Source organism: Dendropsophus ebraccatus, chromosome 4, assembly GCF_027789765.1.
Source record: "Dendropsophus ebraccatus isolate aDenEbr1 chromosome 4, aDenEbr1.pat, whole genome shotgun sequence".
Lineage (NCBI taxonomy): Eukaryota > Metazoa > Chordata > Amphibia > Anura > Hylidae > Dendropsophus > Dendropsophus ebraccatus.
This window is the reverse complement of record NC_091457.1, coordinates 79,526,151-79,553,959: the sequence shown is the minus strand read 5'-3', so window position 1 is coordinate 79,553,959 and position 27,809 is coordinate 79,526,151. Positions and strand designations below refer to the sequence as shown.

Below are 27,809 nucleotides of genomic sequence, written 5' to 3'. Positions count from 1 at the left end.
TTTTATAATAAAAAATGTGAAAAGACGGTGAAAAAAGAAAAACTGTGTGTGAACAAGTACAAAATAATGTCTACTGTTTGCAAAAGACGTCTAAAAATTTTTTTTAATGATCATTCTTTTGACGTTCGTGCAGATAACGTCCGTCATTTTATACACTGTGTGCATTGGACGTCTGTCCTCCCATTGACTTCAATGCATTGCACTGCAGTCAAATTGCGGCAATAACTGACGTCTTTTTTGGACATTGTGTAAACATAGCCTTAGTCCATAAAGTACTGTAATTGGCTGATGAAGGCTCCAATGAGCCCTTCCTTTAGCTCCCATTACAATATGCTAATATTATAATGTATATTTCTGGTAGAATTAGCCAAAAATCGCTACCTAACTACTCGTCCATCCGGCATATATTTAGGTCTTGGGATATTTTCACACAGGCAAAAAATGCTAAAAAAGAATTGTATTTTTCTGGTTATATAGTATAGGCTATTATTATACATAGTAATACAATGTAGTAATACAGAAGCTCTTGTGTATGCTCCTGTGTGTGCCCTTTTTTATTTGATGTGGAATGCATAGGTTTTCTGCATTATTTATTCCTGTTACCGCCTTTGATATGGTTCTCCTAGTGTAGCCTAATGTAGTCCTGCCTAAGAGCAACAAGTGATTAGTGACATTGAACTTCTGATTTCCAAATCACTATAGAATATTATATGATACAGTTGAAGCCCTTTTTTTTTATTTTCCCGTTTCCTTACAGGGGAGATGAGTGTCAAGCTGCAATACCCCTAGACACACTAGAGAATCTGCACACAGCAGAGAAAGGCAGAGTGAATCAGGGGAGTTGTATAACTCTGCAGCTATACAGTATCACTGCTCTCATGGCTTCTTACAGAGGGTGGGCATTAATCTTCAGCAATATTCTGTGCACAGGGGAAATACAAAGGAACAAGGAGGGCAGTGCTGGATAGGGAGGGAAAGGATATGAGCTGCCAAGAGGGGTCTGATAGGTGTTGATGTAATCATGTAGTTTACAGGAAGCCAGCCAAACAAGACAGAATGACTTTCTGTGTACACTGTGGAGTAGGGGTGCACAGTGCACAGTGCAGTGCATACTGCAGTGCAGTGCAGTAACTTATAATATCACATATCCAGCTTTCTAAATGTTTGTTTCATTTGTTTTACTTGTTCCTTATTTTGGGGGTGTGGAACCAATTGTCTGCATTTCAATCATTTCTTATGGGAAAATTTGTTTTGGTTTAGAGTGATTTGGATTACAAGCACGGTCCAGGAACGAATTATGCTCCTACTCCAAGGCACCACTGTATCTGAATTTTTTTTTTTTATTTGGCTCCAGTAGGACATTTTAATACATGGGGCATTATAACTATATGTGGACACATCAAATGACATTATAGCTTTATGGGGCAAAGGGAACATTATTACTGTATGGGGGCACTGGGACATTATAACTATGAGGGAGTACAAGAGAAATTACAACTATATGGGGGCACAGGGGACATTATAAATATATAGGGACATTATAACTTAAAGCGACTCTGTACCCACAATCTGTCCCCCCCAAACCAGTTGTACCTCCGGATAGCTGCTTTTAATCCAAGATCTGTCCTGGGGTCCGTTCGGCAGGGGATGCAGTTATTGTCCTAAAAACAACTTTTAATCCTACAGCGCTGTGTCTAACGGCCGGGGCTTACATTTGTATATGCATTAGGCTGGCACCACCTCTCTGTCCTTCCTCCCCACCCTCCTCATCATTAGGAATGCTCCAGGAACATTTACTGCTGTTTGAGCTTTGCACAGGTGTCTTAACGATCCAGCCCATGTTCATTATACACACAGGTGGGGAATAGGAAGCAATCTGCCTGGAGCATTCCTAATGATGAGGAGGGTGGGGAGAAAGGACAGAGAGGGTGAGCCAGCCTAATGCATATACAAATGTAAGCCCCGGCCGTTAGACACAGCGCTGCAGGATTAAAAGTTGTTTTTATGACAATAACTGCATCCCCTGCCGAACGGACCCCAGGACAGATCTTGGAGTAAAAGCAGCTATCCGAAGGTACAAGTGGTTTGGGGGGTCAGATTGTGGGTACAGAGTCGCTTTAATGGGGGCACAGGATTATTACTAAATAAAGGTGCAGGAGACATCACAACTGTCTGAGGGCAGAGGGGGGCTTCATAACTATATGGAAGCACAGGGGGCTTTATTTCTGTAAGGGCGCTCAGGAGATATTATTACTGTACAGAAGCAGGGGGAACTTATACCTATAAGGGGGCACAAGGGGTAATATTAATGAGACATTGTTACCATTGTATCATGTAGACACTGTGTGCAAAGTACCAAGATTGTATCAAGTATGCACTGTATGTAAATATCATGATCACAAAATGTGCACCTTGTAAGTAAAGTACAGTACTGTAAGTACTGATTAAACTGTAGGTAGAGTACTAGGAACACACTCTGAAAATATGGGATGTAAATTACAATGATCACACTTTGTATACACTCTAAGTGAAGTATAAAGATTACCATCTGTGTACACTTTATGTAAAGTACTATGATCGCACTCAAAATATACTGTACCCTAACCACTATGATCACATTTTCTTTACACTGAATTTACAAATTTTGCATTTGCTCATTTTCAGTAAATAACCTGTGTGTTACTCATGGATTATTTAGTGTTTCCGATCAAAGTGCAGAAATGTCATTGCAGAACAACAGCAACCAATCAGATAGTGGCAATACAACCTCTGCCCTACTCTTTTCATGTTGGCTGCTATTATCTTCAAGGGAGAGAAACCCCACTGGTCGACTGCTCTGTACTTGCATTTTATGATCTGGGATGCACTTCATAATAACTGGGGCTGCATAAAACACAGCCAATAATGTCACCAAGTCCCCTCAGAATTCAGTCAACGAGTTTCCTTCAAGAGAGGACAAGGTAATACACAAAGCGTGCACACAAGCCTCTTCTTACATCCACATCACACACAAAGCGAGTCTAGAGCACAGGTCCCTCTACATGATTAATATACTATCATGTTATCTGCACGTGAGGGCCTTTCCTCTCCTCTCTAATAGTTGCAGCTCCAAAACAAAAGTATTTGTATATAAAATACAGGAGTAGAAAGAATAGTATGCCCATAGTCATACAGAGAGAAAAAACATAACCATTAAAATAAACAGAGACTGACGTTTGTTACCAGCAAACTACACTTGCCAGAGTTCCCTGTTCGAAAAACAAAATGCCTGGTCCACTTACTGGCTATAAATTAGGGTGACGGTTATGTTCTGTCTGATACAGAACATTAGTTAAAGTGGAGCATACATTACCTGCTCCATGCTCCGACTTACTTCGGGGGTGGCTGGCGTCTGCACATCCCGCTTAGCCAATCAGTGCGCTGTGGCAGGGCTGCACACTGATTGGCTGAGCAGGACATCCAGCTGGGAGCCCCTGAAGCAAACTGGAGCATGGAGCAGGTAAGGTATGCTCCGGCCAGTGGGGGGTTAATGGGGCAGAATTTACATACTCGCAGCAGGATGTCAATGCCGCTGCGAGTATGTCTTCACATTCAAAATAAATAACAAGGGATCTGCAACGGATTTCGCAGCGAATTCGCAGTGTAAAATCCGCTGCGGATCTGTTGTGTGTGAAGCTACCCTTACACGAGTTTAATAAATCTCCCCCTTACAGAATTAATAATGGTGTAGGAGCACAGTCCAATTCTCATTTTGACTGAATGTATGTTCTAGCCTCTATGATTTCTGAAACACATATGAATTACAGTCAATTGGTGACCTCATGTCAGATATCAGTCTATGATTCACCCTGTTCAACTGATATCACCCGGAATAAGACATCACAATAAAAAAGTCAAAAAGACTGCATTACTTTCCATAGTGGACAATGCAACAGTGCAACAACAAAATCAATAGAAATTGGGAAAGTGCTAAAAGCAATACTACCTGCAAAAGCACATAGAAAGGACTTCAGTAGTCAAACTAATGCCAATAAAGTTCCTTTGGCCTAACTTTTTGGCTGGTATATAGTTGATTCGATGGTACTGGAAAGCATTAAAAACTACATTTTTAAGTATAAATATATGCAATAAATGAATGTGTTTATGGAGGATGTATCTAACTGTACAGTTGCATACATCTAGGGGTGTATGGTGGAAAATGTTTGTCTCGCAGAAGGTCATTTACAGACATAGGGGAAGATTTATCATCCCAAAAAGGTGTATTTTTCGGCGGAGAATGGCCAGATGCGAATAAATTTATTCGCAAATGGCCGTTTTCCTCACGTTTTGCCTGGGTGGCGGGGAGGGTGTGTCGAGGGGGTGGAATGGGGGACGCAGATTCTGCGTCTGCTTAATTTATAATTTTTCTCGCCAAAAAATGATAAGGAAACCTACGCCAGCTCTGAGCTGGCGTAGGTTTCCTGGTGCAAACTGGTGCGCCTCTACATAAATCAGAGTACTGTAGACGCTGCAGGGACAATTTTAAGCCTGTTCGTTTCTGCAAAGAAAGTACTAAAAGCATATGTAGTGTGTGTATGCCCTAAGCTACTGATTTCCCATAGACTTTTTTTAAATAGAAAAACTAACAAATTTTGATATGTAAAGGCACCTATTACTGAAATTTTAGATATGATTGTATAAATACATGTTTTCTGTGGTTTATGATAGACTTTTCACTGACCCACCTGTAACAAACATTTTCATCTGCCATTTATTTAAAATTGAAATGTAAAAATACAAGACTGATACATAGAAGCAAGAATCGGCTTTGCTGATAACAGAAGATTTCCACCCCCCAGGGCTACAAGGAAAAATTCTTGGAACTGGAATAGGTCACCAATTTGTCCTATGCGCATCCCCTTCCTAGAGATGAAAGAGAAGAGGGGTAGAGAAGTGATTAGCTTCCGAAATGTAAATTTGTAGCAGGATGATCAAACACAGTAGAATAAAATGAAGTTATTTTCTCAGAGAAAACCTATTTTGAGCGATGACTAGAGCATCTTGGTTGCCTGATGGTAAGGGTAGCCAGACACCGCAGGTCTTCTCAGTATAGGATTATATTCCCTGGATACAAACAACACATAATCCCTTCTTTTAGCAACACTGCAAAATATGAGCATTTTCATACTCTATCATCCATCTCATCACAGACAGATGGAGAAGCATCTGCTATTTCCTGCTTAGTGACACAGAGATTGTTAGTGTGCTTTTAATCTTCACTCTGCAGGTATTCATAGTCTATGATACTGCAGCCCCAAACATCACCCACTGTGATAAACTCAAAGGGTAGACATAATACTTTATGTACCTGGAAGCCATAGATATGTGCTGGGGGTGGCACCTGAATCCAGCATTATGGGACTATTGTTATTTTCTCACATGCAAAGCTATAAATAGAATTGTATTTTAGTTAATGTGCTTTGGAATGGTATAATATATATATATATATATATATATATATATATATATATATATATATATATCTATATATATATATATATATGCTATAAATAGAATTGCATTTTAGTTCATGTGCTTTAGAATGGTATAATATAAATATATATATATATGCAGATGTGTAATCAGCCGATTACAGGACCAAGAGTCGAATCCACACCAGGTATAATAAGCACAGGAGTATTTAAATTTGCACACAGCGGTGCAGCCAGGGTTCATCCAGAGGTAGATGGCATAGTAAACATATACTCTTTATTGCAACGCGTTTCGGCCCTATATTGTCTAATATGGGCCTTTATCAAGCATCATGCCATCTATGCCATCTACCTCTGGATGAACCCTGGCTGCACCGCTGTGTGCAAATTTAAATACTCCTGTGCTTATTATACCTGGTGTGGATTCGACTCTTGGTCCTGTAATCGGCTGATTACACATCTGCATTTGCTTCTCCCACCGTTGGTGGTGACGTCCCCCAGTACAGCTGCGGAGTACACCCCTTTATGCTGCATATAGAGTTGTGCCTAAATTTTGCACAACCTATCCAGGTGAGTGGATCCCTGTAAGACCCTGCTACCATCCACCTGGTTATCTTTTATTACACGAGGAAGCGCCCCCTGTCTCTTTTTTTTCTCATAAATATATATATATATATATATATATATATATATATATTTATTTCACAGTGCTGTACATTGGTCCCTGTCCTGGACCCATTGGGGTTCACAATTTAAACTCCTATTTAACCCATCAGTATCTTTTTTAGTGTAAGACGGAGCTAGAGTACATGGAAGAAACTCAGGAATACATACAAACTTCATACAAATGGTGTTGGTTTCAGAACCAGTAGCCCAGTGCTGCAGGCATCAGTGCTAATCACTCACCCACCGTGCTTATGATGACACAGGACAGAAAATAGGATGAAAATTTATGGAATGCATTGCTTTAGAATGCCAGACTCACCTCAAATACCCAAAGCTTCAAACGCATGGTCAAAACTCATCTTTTCAAACACACCTATCACGTTCCCTAATCTGTTCCCCCCCCCCCCCCCATACACACACTACAACCACTGAAGCACTTAGACCTGCACATACATGCATTGGTTGATGACTGGTTCACCCATCTTTACCTGCACTGCCTTATTTATAAAGATGGCTGGACCATGATAACAATGAAGCACTTTGCCCCTTTGCCTTTTGTCTCCAACCCTCTCTACATAGTCTGTAAGCTCTTGCCAGCAGGGCCCTCACCCCTCATGTCTGGTTTGGTAATTACATGTGTGTCTCTGCAATGTCTGATTTATGTCTTTGTATGTACCCCCAGAATTGTAAAGTGCTGAAAAATATGGAGGGTTTTTTTTAAATAAAAAATTATTCTTATACTTATTGAAATCAGGAGTCTTAAAAGTAGTTCACAATTTTTTTTTTCTTTCACATTAGCTGGTCCCAGAAAGTGCCATAGATTTGTAAATTACTTCTATTAAAGGGGTTGTCCGGCGATAAAAAATTATTCACAGAATAACACACATTACAAAGTTATACAACTTTGTAATGTATGTTATGTCTGTGAATGGCCCCCTTCCCCGTGTTTCCCCCCACCCACGCTAGACCCGGAAGTGTGGTGCATTATACTCACCGCATCTCGTGTCGTCCACGGTCTCCGATCGTCAGCAGTGACGTCTTCTTCGGGAGGCCGGCGGATCTTCCCGAGTGCCGGCCACCCTCTGCAGCGTCATCCGAAGCTCAGCCGCGATTGGCTGAGCATAACTGTGCTCAGCCAATCGCGGCTGAGCTGCTGATGACGCGGCCACGTGACAGGTAATGGTCGGCACGTGACAGGTATGTATAGCGCACCACACTTCCGGGTACACGGGTGGGGGTGGTGGGACACGGGGAAGGGGGCCATTCACAGACATAACATACATTACAAAGTTGTATAACTTTGTAATGTGTGTTATTCTGTGAATAATTTTTTATCGCCGGACAACCCCTTTAAAAAATCTCAAGTCTTCCAGTACTTATCAGATGCTGTATGACCTGCAAAAGGTTGTGTATTCTTTCCACTGTGACACGATGCTCTCTGCTCACACCTTTGCATGTGACAGGAACTGTACAGAGCAGTAGCAAATCCCCATAGAAGACCTCTCCTGCTCTCCAGACCGGAGGACGTACAGTAGCTGATAAGTACTGGAAGTACTCGACTTGAGATATTTTTTTTTAAATAAAAGTAAATTGCAAATGTCTGGCACATTCTGGCACCAGTTGATTTAAAAGAATTACCCCTTAAAGCCTAATGCAAACTGGTATCATAAAGGTATCTGTGAAGGGATAACATAACTCACCATACAGGGTTAGTGCATGTGGGAAACCTATGGAGATTTATCAAACTGGTGTAAAGTAGATTTGTCTTAGTTGCCCCTAGCAACCAATCAGCTTCCACCTTTCATTCCTCACAGACTCTTTGAAAAATTAAAGATGGGATCTGATTGGTTGCTAGGGGCAACTAAGACAATTCTACTTTACACCAGTTTGATAAATCTCCCCCATGTGTATGGGAAATTATTAGGTACACATGCTGTATAGTTCAATACAAGAAAGATGTTTGTGCCTGTGCATCAAAGTTGCACTGTAAAATAAACTTGAAAATATATGCTTGAAAAATATTTTAACAAATAAAACTAAAGTTTTGATCTATAAAGGTTGAAGAACCAAAAGATATTGGCCCACATTTACTAAAACTGTCTAAAAAGTGCAAAGTTAGACTAGACAATCTTTAAATGTGCCATATTTATCAGTCTGTTTGATAAATCTGTTGCATTTAAAGACTGTCTAGTTTTTCTGGTGCATAGTTGGCATCTATTACTTGGTTTGAAGTTCGTCAAAATTTTAAGCCCGATTCAGGTGCATTTTTTCTTTGTGCAAAATAGACCACGTCCCCTTTTTGCATTAACCCCACCCCTTTTTGTACCAGTTAAAAAAATGTCTGAAAGTGGTGGAAAAGTGTCTTAAATGCATAATAAATGTAGAGAAAAGTCCCGTGCACCACTTTTTCAGCCAAAATTCTGTTGGAAACACAGTAAATTTGGGCCATTGAATTATATTATATCTAATAATATCCCCTTCCTTCTGAGATGCTCATAAGCAGGGCATTTCACTGGGATACCAGTATTGTATCATGGTGTGATGTTTACGAATGGTGACTGGACAGAGTGCCTCCATTTGTCAGGTTACATTTTATACAAGCACAAAGGTCTGGAGGCCTCTTTCCATCAATAGAACTTGTTTCTTAATTACAATTGGTAAAAGGAAAAAAATAGTCTTCTCCAAGGCCTCTTCTAGGATGCAGCCTGTACTTCACAATCTAAACACATACTAATCAGCATTTCCCCCAATGTTGTTAGCAGGCTCTCAAGTAGACCACTCATTCTTTGGAGAAAGATAGGTGCTCTTTTATTAGACGTAGAAGGCCAAGACAAAGATGCCAAGCAAGTCTGAGCCCTTCAAGAGATCTTCGTACCCTGAATCTATTCTTTCCTTTACTTCTAATCCCTTCACTTGGCTTTGACCGGTAACCTCACGGAAACATCTCTTAAGAACTGGCCATTGAGCTCTGCACTCCAATTGCCTTAGAGCCCAGTGGATATTCCTTCAGATGTCTAACAAGCAACTAACGCAACGAAGGTTTAGAGAGACACAGAAATCAATACTGCAGCCTACACTGGTCACGCTGAGGGATTAGCCATCCTCAGGAAAGGCACCGGCAGCTGAACAAGGGAATCATGACTTAGAATACCCTTAGAGGTTTAAGGAAGTCACAGACAAGTATACATCTTTTACTACGTCTACTATGTTACATAGTTACATAGTTACATAGTTACATAGTTACATAGTTACATACATAGTTAATACGGTTGAAAAAAGACACATGTCCATCAAGTTCAACCAAGGAGGGGATGGATACAGGGAAGGGGGAGGGGTGATATGTTCTATACATATGCATCTATATTATTTTGGTCTAAGAACTTGTCTAGCCCTGTTTTGAAGCCCTCTACTGTTTTTGCTGTGACCAGATCCTGTGGTAGACTGTTCCACAGATTCACAGTTCTCATGGTAAAGAAGGCTTGTCGCCTCCGGAGATTGAACCTTTTTTTCTCCAGGCGGAGGCAGTGCCCTCTTGTCCTTTGAGGGGGTTTTACCTGGAACATCTTTTCCCCATATCTCTTGTAGGGGCCATTTATATATTTAAATAAGTTAATCATATCTCCCCTTAAACGTCTCTTCTCCAGACTAAACAAATGTAATTCTTTTAATCTCTCCTCATAACTAAGATGCTCCATTCCCCTTATTAGTTTAGTTGCCCGTCTTTGTACCCTCTCCAGCTCTAGAACATCCTTTTTATGAATCGGGTTCCAAAACTGGACGGCATACTCCAGATGGGGCCGCACCAAAGCTTTATAAAGCGGTAATATTATATCCCTGTCCCGAGAGTCCATGCCTGTTTTAATGCATGACAATATCCTACTGGCCTTAGAAGCAGCTGACTGACATTGTGTACTGTTCTGTAGTCTATTATCTACAAGTACACCCAGATCCTTCTCCATCAGTGACTCTCCCAGAGTAACTCCCCCCAGGACATATGATGCATGCGGGTTATTAGTACCCAGGTGCATAACTTTACATTTATCCACATTGAACCTCATTTGCCAAGTGGACGCCCAAACACTCAGAGTGTCTAAGTCATCCTGTAACATCTGCACATCCTCCATAGACTGTACTGTACTACAAAGCTTGGTGTCATCTGCAAAGATAGAAACATTGCTGTTAATTCCATTCTCAATATCATTAATAAACAAGTTAAACAGAAGAGGGCCCAGTACTGACCCTTGGGGTACACCACTTATTACCGGGGACCATTCGGAGTAGGAATCATTGACCACCACTCTCTGGGTACGATTATTAAGCCAGTTTTCAATCCAGTTACACATTAAATTTTCCAAACCAATAGACTTTAACTTACCCATCAGACGTCCATGAGGAACTGTGTCAAACGCTTTTGCAAAATCCAGGTACACTATATCCACAGCCGCGCCGCCATCCAGGCTTCTACTTACCTCTTCATAGAAACATATTAGGTTGGTTTGACAGCTTCTGTCCTTAGTAAAACCATGCTGGTTATCACTTATAATACTATTAGCCACTACATACTCCTGGATGTAGTCCCTTATAAGCCCCTCAAATAGTTTCCCCACAATGGACGTTAAGCTTACGGGTCTATAGTTACCTGGGGAAGTTCGAGAGCCCTTTTTGAAGATCGGCATTACATTTGCCTTACGCCAGTCCCTCGGCACAATACCAGTAAGCAAAGAATCACGGAATATTTCATACAAGGGTAGTGAAATTACAGAACTGAGTTCCCTAAGAACTCTGGGGTGCAATCCATCAGGCCCTGGAGCTTTGGTTACATTGAGTTTGTTTAATTTATCTTGGACCATATCTATAGTAAACCAGTTCAGTACATTACATGTGTTAGCAGCACTGGCCCCACCCACCTCAGTACTGGCCCCACCCACCACAGCTCCATCCTCTTTTGTATATACAGAACTGAAGAACCCATTAAGTAACTCAGCTTTCTCCTGATCCCCAGTTATTAATTCCCCGTCGCCATTATTTAGGGGTCCTACATGCTCTGACCTTGGTTTTTTTGCATTAATATATTTGAAGAATTTTTTGGGGTTTCTTTTGCTTTCTATAGCTACCTGCCTTTCATTGTGAATTTTTGCTGCTTTTATTACATTTTTACAGGTTTTGTTGACTTCTTTGTAATGTTTAAATGCTACAGCTGACCCCTCTGATTTATATTTTTTGAATGCCCCTTTTTTCTCATTTATAGCCCTTCTAACCTCGGTTGTAAGCCATGTGGGATTGGATTTTAACCGTTTATATTTGTTACCCATAGGAATATATTTGGCAGTACAGTTATTTAATGTGGATTTGAAGATTTCCCATTTATTAGCTGTATCCGTATGTGACAGCAGCCGCTCCCAGTCTATGCCCTGAAGTTCTGCCCTTAACCCAGGAAAATTGGCCCTTTTAAAATTAAGAGTTTTTGCCCTCCCAACATGTTTTTCTTTTCTACACTTTAAGCTAAAAGTCACTATATTGTGGTCACTATTACCCAGGTGTTCATGGACAGTGACATCCCCAACCAGCTCAGCGTTGTTAGAAATAACCAGATCCAACAAGGCATCACTTCTAGTTGGCTCCTCCACAAACTGGCCCAGAAAATTATCCTGCAGGAGGTTAAGAAATTCCCTCCCCTTTGTGGTTTTAGCTGAACCGTGACCCCAATCTATATCTGGGTAGTTGAGGTCCCCCATTATCACTACTGTTCCCTCCCGGGCAGCCCGCTCTATTTGTCTATTCAACTGGCCATCTACCTCCTCAGTAATGTTGGGGGGTCTATAGATTACACCAAGAATAATTTTTTCACTCTTTACCTCCTTCTGTAGTTCTACCCATAATGCTTCCACATCATCACAGTCATCGCCCACTATTGCATCTTTTACACTCACTTTAATATCATTTCTGACATACAGACATACTCCTCCTCCCCTTCTGCCCACCCTGTCCCTTCTGAACAACGTAAATCCCTGAATATTGACAGCCCAGTCATGTGAGGAGTCCAGCCATGTCTCAGTCACACCAACCACATCAATGGACTCCTCCAGAACCAAGGCCTCCAGCTCCCCCATCTTGCTGGCTAGACTTCTGGCATTAGTTACCATACACTTTATATTACCATTGAGTTTAACCGCTTCATTATAAGAAATGGGAATTATTACTGTGCTGTGGCCACAATCATCCTCACTGTTCATCCGCAACATATGGATCTCCCTATGCACTGTTTTTATCCTCCCCCCACAGGACCCTTCTCCTCCCTCCTCATTGTTCTGTCCCCTCTCTAACCTATCCACCACTATATTACACACTACATTGTCCTCCCTCCACATCCCTAGTTTAAAAACCCCTCCACCCCTTCTAGGATTCTCTCCCCCAGCACAGCGGACCCCCTTCCATTAAGGTGCAAATTATCTGCGGAAAACAGTTTGTACCCCAATGAAAAGTCAGCCCAGTGCTCTAAAAACCCAAACCCTTCTTCTCTACACCATGACTTGAGCCATGCATTTAACTCCCTAAGCTCCCGCTGTCTTTCCTGCGATGCGCATGGCACAGGCAGTATTCCAGAGAATACCACCTTGGAGGTCCTCCCCTTCAACTTAGCACCTAGTTCTCTAAAATTATTTTTAATAGACCTCCACCTACCTTGTATCCTGTCATTGGTTCCCACATGGACCACGACAGCTGGGTCATCCCCAGCCCCCCCAAGTAATTTATCCACCCTTTCCACCACATGCCGAACCCTGGCACCAGGGAGACAGCAAACCATTCGGTTGAGGCGGTCTTGGCGACAAATTATTCTATCCGTCTTCCTGATTATAGAATCCCCTACAACCACTAGCTGTCTATTATGTACTATATGTACTATAAGAAAGTTTATTTTTTTATACTTAGAAATCTTTAATTAGAGGTTAGTATATAGTTAATTCCTTAAAATAAATAAAATATGGAATATTTTGGAATAAATGCATTTAAGGAGGCCTGTATATGACACTCATTCACACAGTGCTGATGACAAGGCCCACTAAGCTATTTGTTCATTTACATCTATCCTTTTGTGTACTATATTTACTGAAAAGCACCTATAGCTGTTACTGTTCATGCAGAGTTCCTAGGTTCATGAATAGTGACAAAACTAAGCCTTTAGCAGGGCTTGAATATTTGTTATAGAGACCGAGCTCTTTAAATTAGGGCTCCAATAATAGGCTGAAACAGCACAAAGTTGGTTTTGGGGGCGGGGGTACATACAATAGTATAAAAGCTATACTTTGCAATGGAAAATCACTAGCTTTTCAGCACCAAAATCCACAGCAGAAAATCCTCATCAAACAGGGGTGTAACAGGGGGTGTAACTAGGATTCATCGGGCCCCATAGCAAAAAACTGTAAAGCCCCCCAGCCCACCATACTCACCTGGCTCGGCGCAGTCCCCTGTTGTGTCACTCGTGCGCCTGGGAGCTGGGAAAAGCAAAGAACCCTGTGCCAGGCAAAGTCAGTATGTGTATGTGGGGGGAGGGAGGACTCTTACGGCTGAAGGTGCACAGCTGCACAAGAGAAACCATCAGTGCCATGCCATGCGACATGTTGTGAGCCACTACCATGAAGGAGTTGTGAGACGCTGGGGCTCCCCCAGCTTATCCGAGGTAGAGGGAACCCCCCCTGGCTTCCCTCTACCTCAGATAAGCTGGGGGAGCCACAGTGTCTCACAACTCAATCATCCCCCTGGTGGAGGGAGGCTGTGGCAGAGGGGCGCTGGGGCCGCTCTCACATGCTGTGCCCGGGGGGTAGACACTGAATCAATGTCCCCTGACTACCAGTGTCCTAGCATCATAGAGGCAGGCCACACTTTGCCCTGGGGGGGCCTGGGCAAAGCAGCTGCATGGACTACCCCCATGGTAGCTATGCCACTGTCATCAAATCATGCAGATTATAGAGCATGTGCAAAGCTAAAGAAAATGTTTTTAAAAACCCACAGTTGCAGATTTTGCTGCAGATTTGATGTTTCTGCAGCATAACCACAATACTTTAAAGCATACAGACATATTAAAACTTTTGACCGATCACGAGAATAAGCCTGGGAGATGTCTGTGTTTAGCATGCTGTCTTCTGACTTTGTTTCACGTGACCTGAATCAACTCCCATTGCAATACTATGGGTTTGTTAAGGCTCATAGGCACAGGGTGTGGAGGATTTGAACTTCACTAGGGGTATCAAAGATTTTTATCAGTTGGGGCTTGAGTGTTCAATGCTGTGCGCTTCTGTATCCACTTTGTGTTTATGTGAGCGAGACAGTCCCATAGACCTACATTATGAGTTGGTCACATGACACAGAGTCTTGAGAGAAGGTGGACTTCTTGTAGCTTGTTCTACTGTTTGGTTGGGGTCTGAACTCTCCAAGACTCCAGCTGATCAAAACTTTTTTTTAGTGACCCATTAAATGTGTTGCTGTCAGGAAGCCTGGATGCAGGGCGGCATGCAATCCATTTGCAGAAGGAAGTTCGGGTATCCATAGAGACGACCAGCCGTATTTTGGAAAAGCAAGTGGTAAAAAATGAGCTTGTACATTATTATGGCCATTATTCTATACTCCGTACTCTGTGTGCACTGCTGTGCAATTTCCTATTGACTTCAGTTGAGCCTGTGGTTATCTTGAAAATACAGCCATATTTTTACCTCAGAATTATGGCCAAATTTTACATTTATTTTTTCCTTTGTTTTAAACTCACAAATATATACAATGGTATTTTGGTTGTCGAACTGCTCGGTACTCAAAATGACTTTTTGCTAGAAGTGGCGTTCAGTACTTGAACATTCGCTCGGAACTTGGACAATTGCAGCTGGTGCTTCAACCCAAGTGATTGCAGCGTACACTACCACCTACTGCTTGTCTCATCATGGATCACCATGTAGCACCTGGCCGGATGTGTGCTCCAGTGCGTGACATCAGCCAGCGCATAAATGCGCGACAGCCAGCCGCAGCAACGCCACGTTCTTGCCCCACCCCTGCTGTAAAAGCTGTGTACACATATCTGTGTGTGTACAGATGACTGTACAACCGTGTAACCCTAGCTGTAGAGCTCATTCCTGGTAACTACATTCCAGTATCTACAGTACAGTATTCAACTCTTGGGTCACTGGGTACATATCTGTAATCTTTGTGCAGACACAGGCAAGTGGTGCTGGGAAGTTTTCAGGCTCAGAGCTGTAGTGGTGGTCACTTCCCTAACAGTAAGTAACTGTTTTTTGCTCTTATGAATGTGTGTGTGAGGGTGGAGTAGTGTGTGTGTAAAGGCCGTATTACACGTAGCAATTACCGTTCAAATATTCACTATAACGATCGTTCTCTAGCGATAACTAGCGATTTTTTAGCGAATGATTCTGAGGTTATTACATTCACAGATTACTGTTATGAATGATCGTTTTTATGTCGTTATATGGTTGTTAATCGTTCCTCAGGACGACCCACACAACATGTTTTATTGGCGAACGACTTATTACATGAACAAATATGCAAACGATCGGCGAACTACCAACTATAATTTTTCAACATGTTGAAAGACAAAAATGAAAGATTTTTCATTCGTCATTTCATCGTTAGGTGTTATTACACAGACAGATAATCGTTCATTTTGATTGTTTTAGCGAATTTTTAAACGATAATCGTTCCGTGTAATAGGGCCTTTTGGGGGGAAGGGCTAGGTGGTGCAGTGTGTGTGTGTGGTGGTGGGGCGGATACAGGAATACAGTATGGTACAATTCGGGTTACTTATTGCTTGTTCTATCTTCACTTTTCAATGCAATAATGTAGACACATTTACATTATTTCCAATGGGAAGACACTGCTCGGTTCTAAAACTGCCTTCTGGAACCAAGAGAACCAAGGTACCACTGTACTTATATTTTTACACAGCTCTGAAGGACTCTCATATAATAAGAAATACATACTCAAAGGTGTTGTACAGTACTAGGAAAACATTGCAGTCCTCTGGCAGTTGTGTGGGGCATGGCAGCTTAACCCTACTGAAGTCAATTGAGTAGAACTGCAACCACACACAGCTCATAGACAAGTGCTGTTTCTGGATGGAATCAGACATATTTTTCTAGTCCATACAGCCCCATACAGCAAATACCATACAGCATGATGGCATTATATGTCTATGTTCACACATAGTATCTCCATTAGTGTTTTTTCAACCAAAACCAGGAGCTGCTTGAAAACATAGAAACCGTGCAGATCTTTTTAATTTAATTTTGTCAGTTCCACTCCTGATTTTGGTCGATAAAAACTGACCAAAAGACTGACAGATATACAGGTGTGAACATAGCCTTAATGAGACCACATTGCCAGATGGTATAGCTTTGGCTAGGAAACAACAGAGACCAAAGTCATAATGAAGAGTACTACATCAATAGATGCCATGTAGTACTATATTAATAGTCTCAGGCAGTATCCCCTGGTGATATCTGCTGAGGGCAGCGTCTTTCTTAGAAAAGAATGACCAGTTAACCTTAGTAATAAATTAAATGACCCTTGTTTTAAACATAGATATTATCATAACAGTTTTAATAACACTGAATGTACAGTATAGATCTATTCGTGTTCTCTACCACCCATTCCAATTTGAATGCTTTATGTTTTTTATGCATTTTCTTGGTGAATGCTATACCATTGTTATAAACTCTACTATATTTAATTCTGATTCCACACAATGCTGCAGAGACATTGGTGCTATAAATATTAAACATCCTCCTCATCATCATTTGTTCCTACAAGCTCTTTACATGAAGCTTCTTATTGGAGCAATTTAATGGAGAGTGTTCCTGTGTGAGTTGCTGGTTTCCTGCAATCATCCAGCAGTGAATATGCTAGATAGAAGCTAGGCTAAAAATGCTCCTTCCCTGCCTGTGCTGAGCAGCCTGACCCTCCGCCAGAAGCGCTCATAAATCTGCCTCACCTGATAGGCGATGGGCTTTTTAGGATCTCTCAGGGTGCTCCCAGCTAGCACTTCCCTGAACTCTGTGCCACAATAAATAACACTACCTGCAATATGTCTTTGGGAGTGTGTCAGCAGCAGCTGTTCTGCCATGAATTCTTATTCTTCTTTGCCCTGGAAGATAGATTTCAGATACAGCACACTGCTGATCTCAGTGTCAGCTCTCTTTACCCCCTTGGCCCAATGAAATGACAGGGGCCACAAATAAAATGATATAAAAAAAGAAGTGACACATAAAAATAGCTTCTGGGAAAATGAATGGAACTATACATGTAATAAAAAACAAAAACAAATCAGAGATAGTAAATAGACTTACAGAAAGAAAAAACGAGATAAATAGGATATAGACAGATTTTGTTCTCCACTTTAAATGAATAGGTCAACACTCGAAAGGGGCAGCACATTGTGGGCAAATGTGTACTGAACACATAAGATCTAACTGGCAGAGGCATCCACATAATCTTTTATCTCCAGTAAGAGTATATTCCAAACGCCAACTAGCTATAGTTACTAGATAGATAAATAGATAGAAAAACTATTGATTTATCGATTGTTGATTGATAGATATGAGCAAAATAGATAACCGAGTTAGATAGATTTATAGATAGGTAGATGGTTAGATTTATAGATCAATATATTTATAGATAGATGACAGATACAGTAGATAAATAGAAACGTGAAAGATAATTATGGGTTAGATCAAAGGATCCAATGATAGATAGATAGATGGCAATGCAGGTATCCCATCACAAAAAAAAATGCCAAATACATATCTTAGAAGCATATGCACAAGCCTGTGAAAAAACGTGGATGTTCTATCTTCTGCTACATATGTCTATGAATATTATTTAGAAACATGACTAAATCAAATTTAATGTGTATCATAAACTGTGCAAAAAAAGGAAAGGATAAATTCATAAAACCATTCAAAGCACTATGGTGTATGCCACTTAATGCCAATACCAACACGTAATTTTGCAGTCTTCAGAGCAAAGTAGGGTGCGAGCCAGCTACACACATGAGACTTCCTACTGCACCTACAGTAGTGTCTTATAGAGGTGGCTTATGCCATAAAACAGAGTGAAACTGGAGGTGATTTACAAGGTCGTTGACAGATGCGAGTATTGATCGGGTATTAAAGTGTCTTGTGATTAATACAGCCTTCTAAGTAATTAGTGCGGAAGATCTCTTATAACTCACCGTCCTTAAATAATGTATCTGTGAACACAGAAGCACCTTGTCAATCACGCCGGCTGCGGCCAAACATCATATCACCTGATAACTCATTTGGAAACTGGGCTCCATGCCTGCTGAATACCTTTTCACAAACAGCAGCTCTCTCTTCTAATTGCCTTGGGTGACCTAAATTTAGAGCCCAGCAATCAGCAGGGGTGGAATGCTAGAGGGAGAATTAGAGCCTGAGACTTTGATAGAGGCCATGAGAAGAGGGATGAGATTCCTACTAGAGGAAGATGCAGGAAGACAATGGTACGAAAACAGCAAAAGCCTCCTGAATCTAAGGTTAACCTAAACAGATCAGAGGGCAAAGAATGAATGTGCACAGTATGTGGAGTGTCCGCCTTTCAACCATTCTAGACGTGTTTATACAAAATATGTACTAAAAGGGCCTTGGAATATGAATAAGGCATTAGGATGGAATGAGCATGCTTTGGAATGCTTTTATTAATCGTACCTGTCCTTCATCTTTCCACCTAAAACTATTAATCAAAAGCAGCTTTTTTCTGCAAAATATTGAAGCTGTAGAGATGCTGCTGTAGGGTGTTGTAAGAACTACATGTCCCAGCATGAATCGGCAATGGCATGTCAAAAAACAAGCGAAAAACTGCATCCCATGGCAATCTCCTTTTGGTCTAAAGATAAGACTATAGTTTTACGTTTTGTAAACCTCACTAGTCATTATACATTGAATTTTGTGTACGAGTTATAGTAACAAGGCAGATTAATAATCTTGGGGTAATTTAGTTTGGAAAAGAAATATTAGGTAGATTCTGATCACAATGTACAAATATCTGAATGGACAGTACAGAGATATTTCTGCACCTAGATGACATTTACTAGGCCTAGAGGAAAGAAGGTTTCACCATCATCACAGACAGGGAGTCATGGCTATAAGAGCAGTGAGACTCTGAAACTCTCTCCTACATGATGTAGTGATGGCTGATTCATTATGAAAGTTAAAGAAGTGCTGTTAAGCCTTTCTATAAAACTATAATAGTACAAGCTATAGTTACTACATTTCTGGAGGTGAGATGTTAATTCCAGAATTTATTTTGATTACCATCTTTGGTTATAGGTTTAACCTGATGGATTATGTTTTTTATGCTGAATTATTACGAACCATTATTATTACACAATGCTGAGAAATAAAATTGAAAAAAAAAAAAAAAAACCTTGATCATAACCTGTGACTATGGTAATCTAGACATGGAGGGTGGATTTAGGCGCAGATCGGTTAAAAAGTCACACATTTTGGCAGGGGACTAATTAATACCGACGTCTTAATAAATCCCCCATAGTGATTATTGATCATCAGTTATGGTTATATTGTGTGCAAAATCCTTACATCCATGGCCAGCTAAAGACAGTTTAAAGACATGAGGGTCATGCACGCTATACGGCCTTATTGATTTCAAGATGGCACAATTAAGTCTGACTCTATAAAAGTAACGTGTTAGACCTTGGCTGTCTTTTCAGTTCGTGTCTTTAAAACATGATGCTCAGAACCTATATTAAAAGAGTCATTTAAAAATCTACAAGGTGATTAGTGGGATCTAAGAGGCCAGAAACATTACAGGCTCCAGCAAATGCCTGCCTGTCTACCTGTTAATGTATTTAGTCACCCACCTCAGGCTCGTACCTCCTCCATCTGCTATCCAGTTGCTATAAGTTTATTTATTGGGTCTATTTCAGCCAGAGATTTCACTTAAATATTCATCATTTAGCTCTCTGGGTAAATCGTATTTAATCAGCACAAGAGAGAAAATAGCATAATTATAGATGCCGGATGCCATTACAGTGAGAGAAATGAAACCTGGTCTGAGACGTCCAGCCGAGCTTTTGATGAGGAGTAGATTGCATTACCAGCGGGGTTACTGTGAGGTTATTGGCCAACGGGCTGACTGCACCTTGTAGTGTCTGTGACCCCAATGAGCCGTAAGAGGATAGAAAGGGCTAAGCAACAAAACCTCCTCCCTTAGCTGCTCATGATGAATCTTTCATTGTACTGTGGACATGATTAATGTCAGCGTAATCAAGCCACATTAATGCGCAGAGATGCAATGATCTATGTAAATAAACATGCTCCAATAAGCCCAGAGCCACACACTAGTTGGGGATTTTTCATCTATTTGTCATACAGAAAAATGGCAACCTAAATAATAGTAGAGGTGGCAAAGGATAGTCGTCCATTTAGAAAAATACATCTGGGACCAAAGAAGACCTGAAATCAAAAGCATTAACAGGCTTGTGGATGGGATATAAAGGCTCCTACCCAGGGTGGCAGAATGTTAGGTGGTGACTTACTTTTTTTTCACCCTTTCCTTGTCCTACCCCATACTATTTTCCCAACACTGTGATGCAGTGAATAATTGAAAGGTGCAAATGAGAAGACAGCAGAATAGGAGGGACTTCAGCGGCACAGAGTAAGTGGATTATTGGGGGCAAAAATGTCAGCCCGAAAGTGCACACAGTGCAACTACCATGGAACTCACATAATGAAACTAGCTAATATGCTATAAATATTAATATTTTGAATGTGGCCCCCTGTGACTTTTCCTCCAGGTGCCAATAGCTGTAACAGACCATTACCACTGGTGTCTGCAAAATGATCTTTATAGATATGCAAGGAATAGAGAAAGAATAACACGATTCCAGAGAAAGAGGCAAAAGTGTGCTGAATTATATTCCAAAAGTTCCCCAACAACATTGCACAATAATATTCTGTAAAGCTCTATTGGTATCTATTGTGAATATAAACAGATGGTGTAAGCCCAGGTTCTCATCACGATTTTACAATACATGATAGGCCTATGTTGGCATCCTGAGACACTGCCGTCTACCTCCATGTAGAGGCAGCAGCACCATTCACTTTAATGGTCTAAACATAGTCAAATAGAGACTGTTCAGTCCATTCCAAACATACTGTATATATTTACTTTGTTATATTCAACAGGGTGGTCTGCTATGCCATTGAGTCACACTAAATAAACTTATTGGTGCCGGAATATCCCAAACTTAGTTATTAGTTGACTCTATTTGAGCCAATAAAATGAATGGGGCTTCTGGCAGTAGGTGGTAAAAATATGTTGGCATTCCTTTACAAAGAATGCCAAAGTATACCTGATGGTCTTTCATTTTGAAAGAAGTCATATATGAGGATAAAATGTTGCCCAAATTCTTACATGAGAGGTGCACACAGGAGATGTGATGACACTGTCCCCACTTTACCCCACAAGTTTATGTTAGAGCTTGTTTAAAAGTGGGCCCACCATTTGTGACCAAGTTCCATGCACCAGAATGGATAGCCACTCACAAATAGGCATTCTTGCTCTGATGTATCTAGCTCATCTATGCAATATGATGTCAACATTTGGAGGTGAAACATATGACCAGAAGTGAATTTCCTTATAATAGTTTATCGTCAGCGGGTTGGAGAAGCTTTTTTTGAAAGCAGAGGAGCAAACTCATATCTAATAGAGGTTTGTGGCTGGCTCATATGGAGGCACTTGGTTTGACTTTCATATGACAATCTTGTTGGCATTTATAAAAGCTTTGTGGTTGTCAAAGTAGAAGTCACTTTAATGGGGAATTCGAAAATGTCACTTCAATGAATATGGTATCTGCTACAGTTAGCAGGGAACTGTGGTGTTATGGGGGAAAAGTTGTTGGATCTTCTATCATGGCATACTGGACATAACTGTTGTAGTGGCACTTTTTTAGGCCTTTTATTTTTACTAGGGTATTACATCTTGCTGTGCTGTGGAGGCACTGTGGATGCCACTGCTTGGGTTCAGTCACGCTCAATAGCAAGACCCTTAACCTGTTACTTGTAGAATTCGGTACAAACTGACAAATTTAAGACATTAGAAAACATTGGTTTTCAAACAGATTTTTCTAGTTCCCCACTTCTTGGATCAAAACCAGTCTCCTGCATGATATATACTGAAGAAATAGAGATCACAAGATCAAGCACATAAGCAAGACCTGTGTGTATGTGCATGGCTATTTCTTGTCCTGACGATAGCTGAATGCATAGAATGCGCTCTACATGTTGAATGTAACATAACATGATATATATATATATATATATATATATATATATATATATATATATGTATATATATATATATATATATATATATATATATATATATATATATAAATCTCATAAAAAAGTGATCAGTGGGACTTTCAGTGAACACTTTTGGTATTGGAAAGAGGTTGGTGCCAGTCCAGTCACTTTAATGGAGTGGTGGCCACATATCTCTGGTAATTTTCTAATGAAATAAATGTGAATTCCCAAAACCTGAAAACATAAATGAATACCAAAGAAATTTAATACAATCTTGGTTTTAACATAAAACCATCCATGCTGCTTACCGAAGTGACATGTGAAGTAGAGCTACATTGACATGCATAGGAAAGCACTAAATGGCACAAATGATGCATCAATGACATGACCATTACAAAAGGACAGTTATACCTTAAATATGACAGCTGAAATAATGCACAACCACTGCAAAAGAAAAGTTGCATAACTTAAATTACACGTAAATACCATGTCACAAGATAAAATGTCTCTGTCTAGCCGACCTACATGTGGTCAGTAATGGATCACATTAGCCGTAATTTTTTATGCATGTTTCTGCCACTGACAAATTGTTACGTGTTCGACTTGATTCAATACATTTTTATCTTTCACCTTCTAGAGCCAGGGAGATGAAGAGCAGGAAGAAATATCTGGCGACAAACTATGCCTGGTCTCCCCATCTCACCACTGACAATTAAGAAACCTCAAAGTAATTTTTGAAAATGTCACCATCTCATTTAGCAAAAGGCTAAATAATATATGAGGCATAATCAGCGTCCTGTGTTGCTGGTACAGCTATGCAGTGTCATTAGTAAACCCACACTATAATATCCGAGTGTCACAGTTTAATTATAACATGTAATTAGTTTCTTCACTGGATAGCGCAGTCACCTCCCCTGAGCTAAACAAAAGGTAAAGGAGTCATCGACCCCCTAACATCAATCAACTAACTGAAGGCCAAGCAGAGTTAACATCGGATTGTGGCCAACACATATAAAGATCCTGGGTAATGACATGTCATACCAGCTGCTATAAAACCTCACAACATGTGATAATACTACAGAAAATGAAGATTCTCTAAGCAGCGAGAGCCACCTTTATTTCTGTTGCTCAATTACATCTCACAGTCACACTGTAGCTTTTGCAATTTCTCTTAAACCTTATGGGGGACACCCACTGTTGCTAAAATATAAATACAGAAGTGACTGAGAAAGGGGGTTATTAGCTAATAATTAGTATTATAAAAAAAAAACATTTGCCTTAAAAGTGTATGTTAAAGTTGAAGGTAAATTTTCATAAGCTGTCATGTGTGTGTAAATGATAAGAAGCACTGTTTATGACCATTATATAACTTGTATATGGCATTTTTTACTAGATTTCTGATTGTATCACACTCATACTAGCAGCAGCACTGTGGATGTTTTAGAACAGCACTTAGTGTAAGGGTATAAACCCACACACCGTATATGCAGCAGATATCCAACAAATACGCAGCAGATTTGTTGGTACAGATTTGATGCTGTGTTCAGTTATTTAGATCTAATCTGCTGCGAGTTTGCTGCGAGTTTGCTGCGTATCGCAGCAGTAAATACGCTGCATATACGGTGTGTGGGTTTATACCCTAAAGCTCTGTTCACACAGTGACACTGTGTCATACTGGCAGTCTATGGGGGGCTCGCACACCTTCTCTCTCCGTGCCTCTCCGCTTGGAAGAACTGACATGTAAATTCTTTTGTATGGAGAGAGGAGCCGTGCGAGTCTCCCATAGACTGCCAGTAAGACATAGAGGCAGGCGGGATTTCACAGCGGAGAATTCCACCAGTTTTACTCCATGTGAACTCAGCCTGAGCTGTGAATTCAGCATTGGGGTGACATAAATCACTCACTACAAGCTCCTGCAGTCTCTGTGTGTCTCACTATCTGCATTTGCCTCTATCCAGCCATTCTCCTTCCTCTCCCTCTTTCTTATGGTGTGTTTACATAGACAGGTTTATTTGAAGCCAAAGCCAGGGATTTATTTGAAAAGAGGAGTAATTCCTATATGGTGGCACAGCAGGGGATGCTACATACAGGGGGCAACCCACATTCCTACTGACTTTACTGCACATGACACAAAAAGGTAAAAGTTGTAAAAGTGCGGAGCCTAAAATGTTTGTCTGGCAGGTTCGCAAGAGACAAATTGCTGCAAGAAATCATCATGGTGGTCCGGGCCAGAAGGAGAGGAAGAGGAAACAAAGAAGATGAGGGGGGAGGGGGGGGGGGCTGGCGCTTTTAGCAAGATTCACCCTGTAGTTCAAATTACCTAGAAATGGCCCTGACACATAGTATAGACTCTGGCCTGGATCCCTAGCGGCGCAGTAGAAAGCCATTTCACTGTAATTTCTCATATTGCCCTTTTAAAATCAGACAAAATATTTCCACCACAGCGCACTGGCAGCATAGAGAATTTGTTGTGTTTTTACTATACTTTTCCTTTTACAAGAGATTACATCTTAATTGTGCCCATAGTTAGTCAGGACCTAATGACATGAAACCCAAAGGTACCGGACTATTACTTTAGTTCTGTCTATCATAACTGCAGAATATATTCCATAGCTGAATATAATAGAGTTCAACCCCCATTTGGGGAAGCTTTTTCATTTCTGCATGGCATTAAAATACACACTGAGACCCTGAAACAGTAAGGGAAAATTACTAATAGTATTTCTATTACTAATTGGCAGCCAACTACATTTATCCCCATCAGCAGTAGTGGTCATACTATGATACAACTGCTCAACACTACTTACACTACAGTAGCACTTCTCTAGAAAAGTGATGTTCCCCTATTTGTCTATGAGTTTTGTACTGCAGATTTTGATATGATTATTGTGAGGAAAAGGAATGTCACTTGGCCGTGGATCATGAAGCCCTGTGCTTTATATTATCTGGTCTTGCAAGGTAGAAAGAGCCTAATGAAATGCATGTGACTCTAATGACGTAACGTTTTCTTTCTTCAACCTATTAGGGTACGTGCACACTACGTAATCCTGACGGAAAACCCGTCGAGGATTCCACAGCTCGCACCTGTTCGTGGACTGTGGCGGCTGTGTGCATTTCCGTCTGTGCTATAGACTCCATTCTATGCATGGGCAGATTCCGCCGTCTGTCCAAAGAATAAATGGAGTCTATGACATGGGCAGAAATGCGTGCGGCCACCAGAATCCGCGAGGGGGTGCAAGCTGTGGAATCTGCAACAGGTTTTCCGTCGGGATTCCTTAGTGTGCACGTACCCTTTAAGAGGACCTATGGTCAGTATAAATTGGGTTTCTATGTAATTTTGTAGTCTATAGTGCACTAAATACGAAAGTGTCTTTATTTTGTTGATATGCCCCATCTTTTTGGACATAAAAAAATGTATGTGCCCAGTGTCCAGTATATTTATATACTGGACACATGGAGGCCTAACAGCAACATGCTATCAGTCCTCCAAAAAGACAAAAAACAACTGTCAGGAAGAAATACAGGACATGAAGACATATACAGCAGATCCTATTTGAGTGAACCATGTCCTATCATACGCCCTGATGGATAACTAGCTGATGACCTGAGCCACCCACCTGTGGACCAGTAGGTTTTCCAGACAATTATCACACCTCAACTGGTGCAAATAAAGATAATAAAGAAGGAAAAGAGCTCAGAGGTGAGCAAGAAGAGGGGAGAGAAGAGACAGAGGAGAGAAAACTCAAGTGAAGGGGAGAGAGAAAGACGGACGAAAAGCATGAGGGGGAGGGTAGGATGGGGGGATGGCACGGTGGGAACCCCTGTAGGCGCGGGCAACCATTGAGCAACACCAGTGTACCCTGGGTGGGTTGTGTTCACAAGGGGACCAGGGCTCTGTCTACCTGCGTGATCTTAGAGCGTACAGTGCAAGGCATCTCAACCCGAGTCTAGGTATCCTTAATAGGGCCAGGTACTCTGGTAAATCCTTGACAGTCATCCAGACATACCAAGTTTTTGTGAAATTGGCAACTGAGTTCTGCAGAAAGGAAGATAAATCTTCCACCACCATCAGGTCATTCACTTTTGAGACCCACAGGGAGACAAGCGAAGGGACTTCTTCCAATACAATGGGATACAAGCCCTAACTGCCATCACCAGAAAATGAAGGAGGGATTTCTTGTATTATGCTGTAGGAAGTGCATAGTGCTGAAGGAGGAATAGAGCAGGCGTAAGTTCCCTTGTACTGCTGATCACTTGGCGAATGGTCAGTTTCACCACATCCCAAAACGATATCTGAGAATGACATGTCCAGAAAATTTGTAGATCTGTCCCCTCTGCCGAGTTGCATCACCTGCACAACAGATCAACATGTGGCCAAATAGCATTCAATCTAGTTGGGAATCTGTATCATCAGGTCAGTATCTTATAACCAGTTTCCTGGAAGCCCAAGCTAATGGATGACTTATGAGCCAAAGTGAGCACTTATTACGGCTGCCTCAGGAAGAGCATAAAGTTTAAATCCAGCTGCCATTTAAGTAAATAGTCAGGGGGAGGCTGGTCAGGGGGTGATAACAATGCAGCGTATAAGAAGGATAGAGAATGTCTGAGTGGACCCTTGCCTAAGCATAAGGCCTCATTCACACAATCTGTGCAGCGATCTTTGCAGGAGGAAGATCACGGCACGGATCTCCCAAGAGGAGTGCAGCCCCCTGCTGCCCAGCAGCAGAAATGCCAGGAGCACAGGAGACAACTACACGCATACTCTCCCCATGGGAATATGTGCCGCGATCCGCACGATGACATGTCCTATTTTTTCGCGGGGTGGATTGCGGTGGGGGTCATGGCATGGATCCTATGAATGGCAGCATTCATTTGAATGGTCCCTAAAATTTTACGAGATGTGTGAACGCAGCCTGAGGCTACAAAGTATGTCCTAGTATTATATGAGGAAGGAGACAGTAATGAGCGTAGGAAATGGCGTAGCTGAGTAATGCGGCATGGGCCCAAAGGGACCGATTCCAATAGGGCCCCCAGCTCTGTCAGGGAAAGCCAGTCCACGCCAGGCAGGAACATGTCCACCTTAAACGTATTGTCGTTAATCCTGGCTTTAAAGGAAGGGTCCTTCATATCAGGTGGGAACGATGGTTTCCCAACTATAGGATATAACGCGACCTATGTGGAATAATGTTGGAGCGTCTGACAGAACTTGCGCAGGCCAAGAAAGTAGGGCCTATGGTGGGATGTGAACATAACGTGGAAAGATTTGCTGGATGTAGCCAAAGAACACATTGGAGGGGAGTACTGGTAAAGGACTATTTTATTTTTACCAATG

The 27,809-nt window shown here is 41.3% G+C and overlaps 1 long non-coding RNA gene across 2 annotated transcripts in view; it reads right to left on the bottom strand.

Moving 5' to 3' along the window:
- Window positions 1–4,749: 4,749 nt before the first annotated feature.
- LOC138789747 (uncharacterized) overlaps window positions 4,750–27,809 on the bottom strand; it is a 165,614-nt gene continuing 142,554 nt past the window's right edge. Inside the window, exons 4-5 of one of the 2 annotated variants that reach the window (XR_011362783.1) lie at window positions 5,348–5,426; window positions 4,750–4,902 (exon numbers count right to left, since the gene is read on the bottom strand). This is a non-coding gene — a long non-coding RNA (uncharacterized lncRNA). The remainder of the gene's footprint in view (window positions 4,903–5,347; window positions 5,427–27,809) is intronic. The other variant, XR_011362782.1, reaches the window with a different exon arrangement.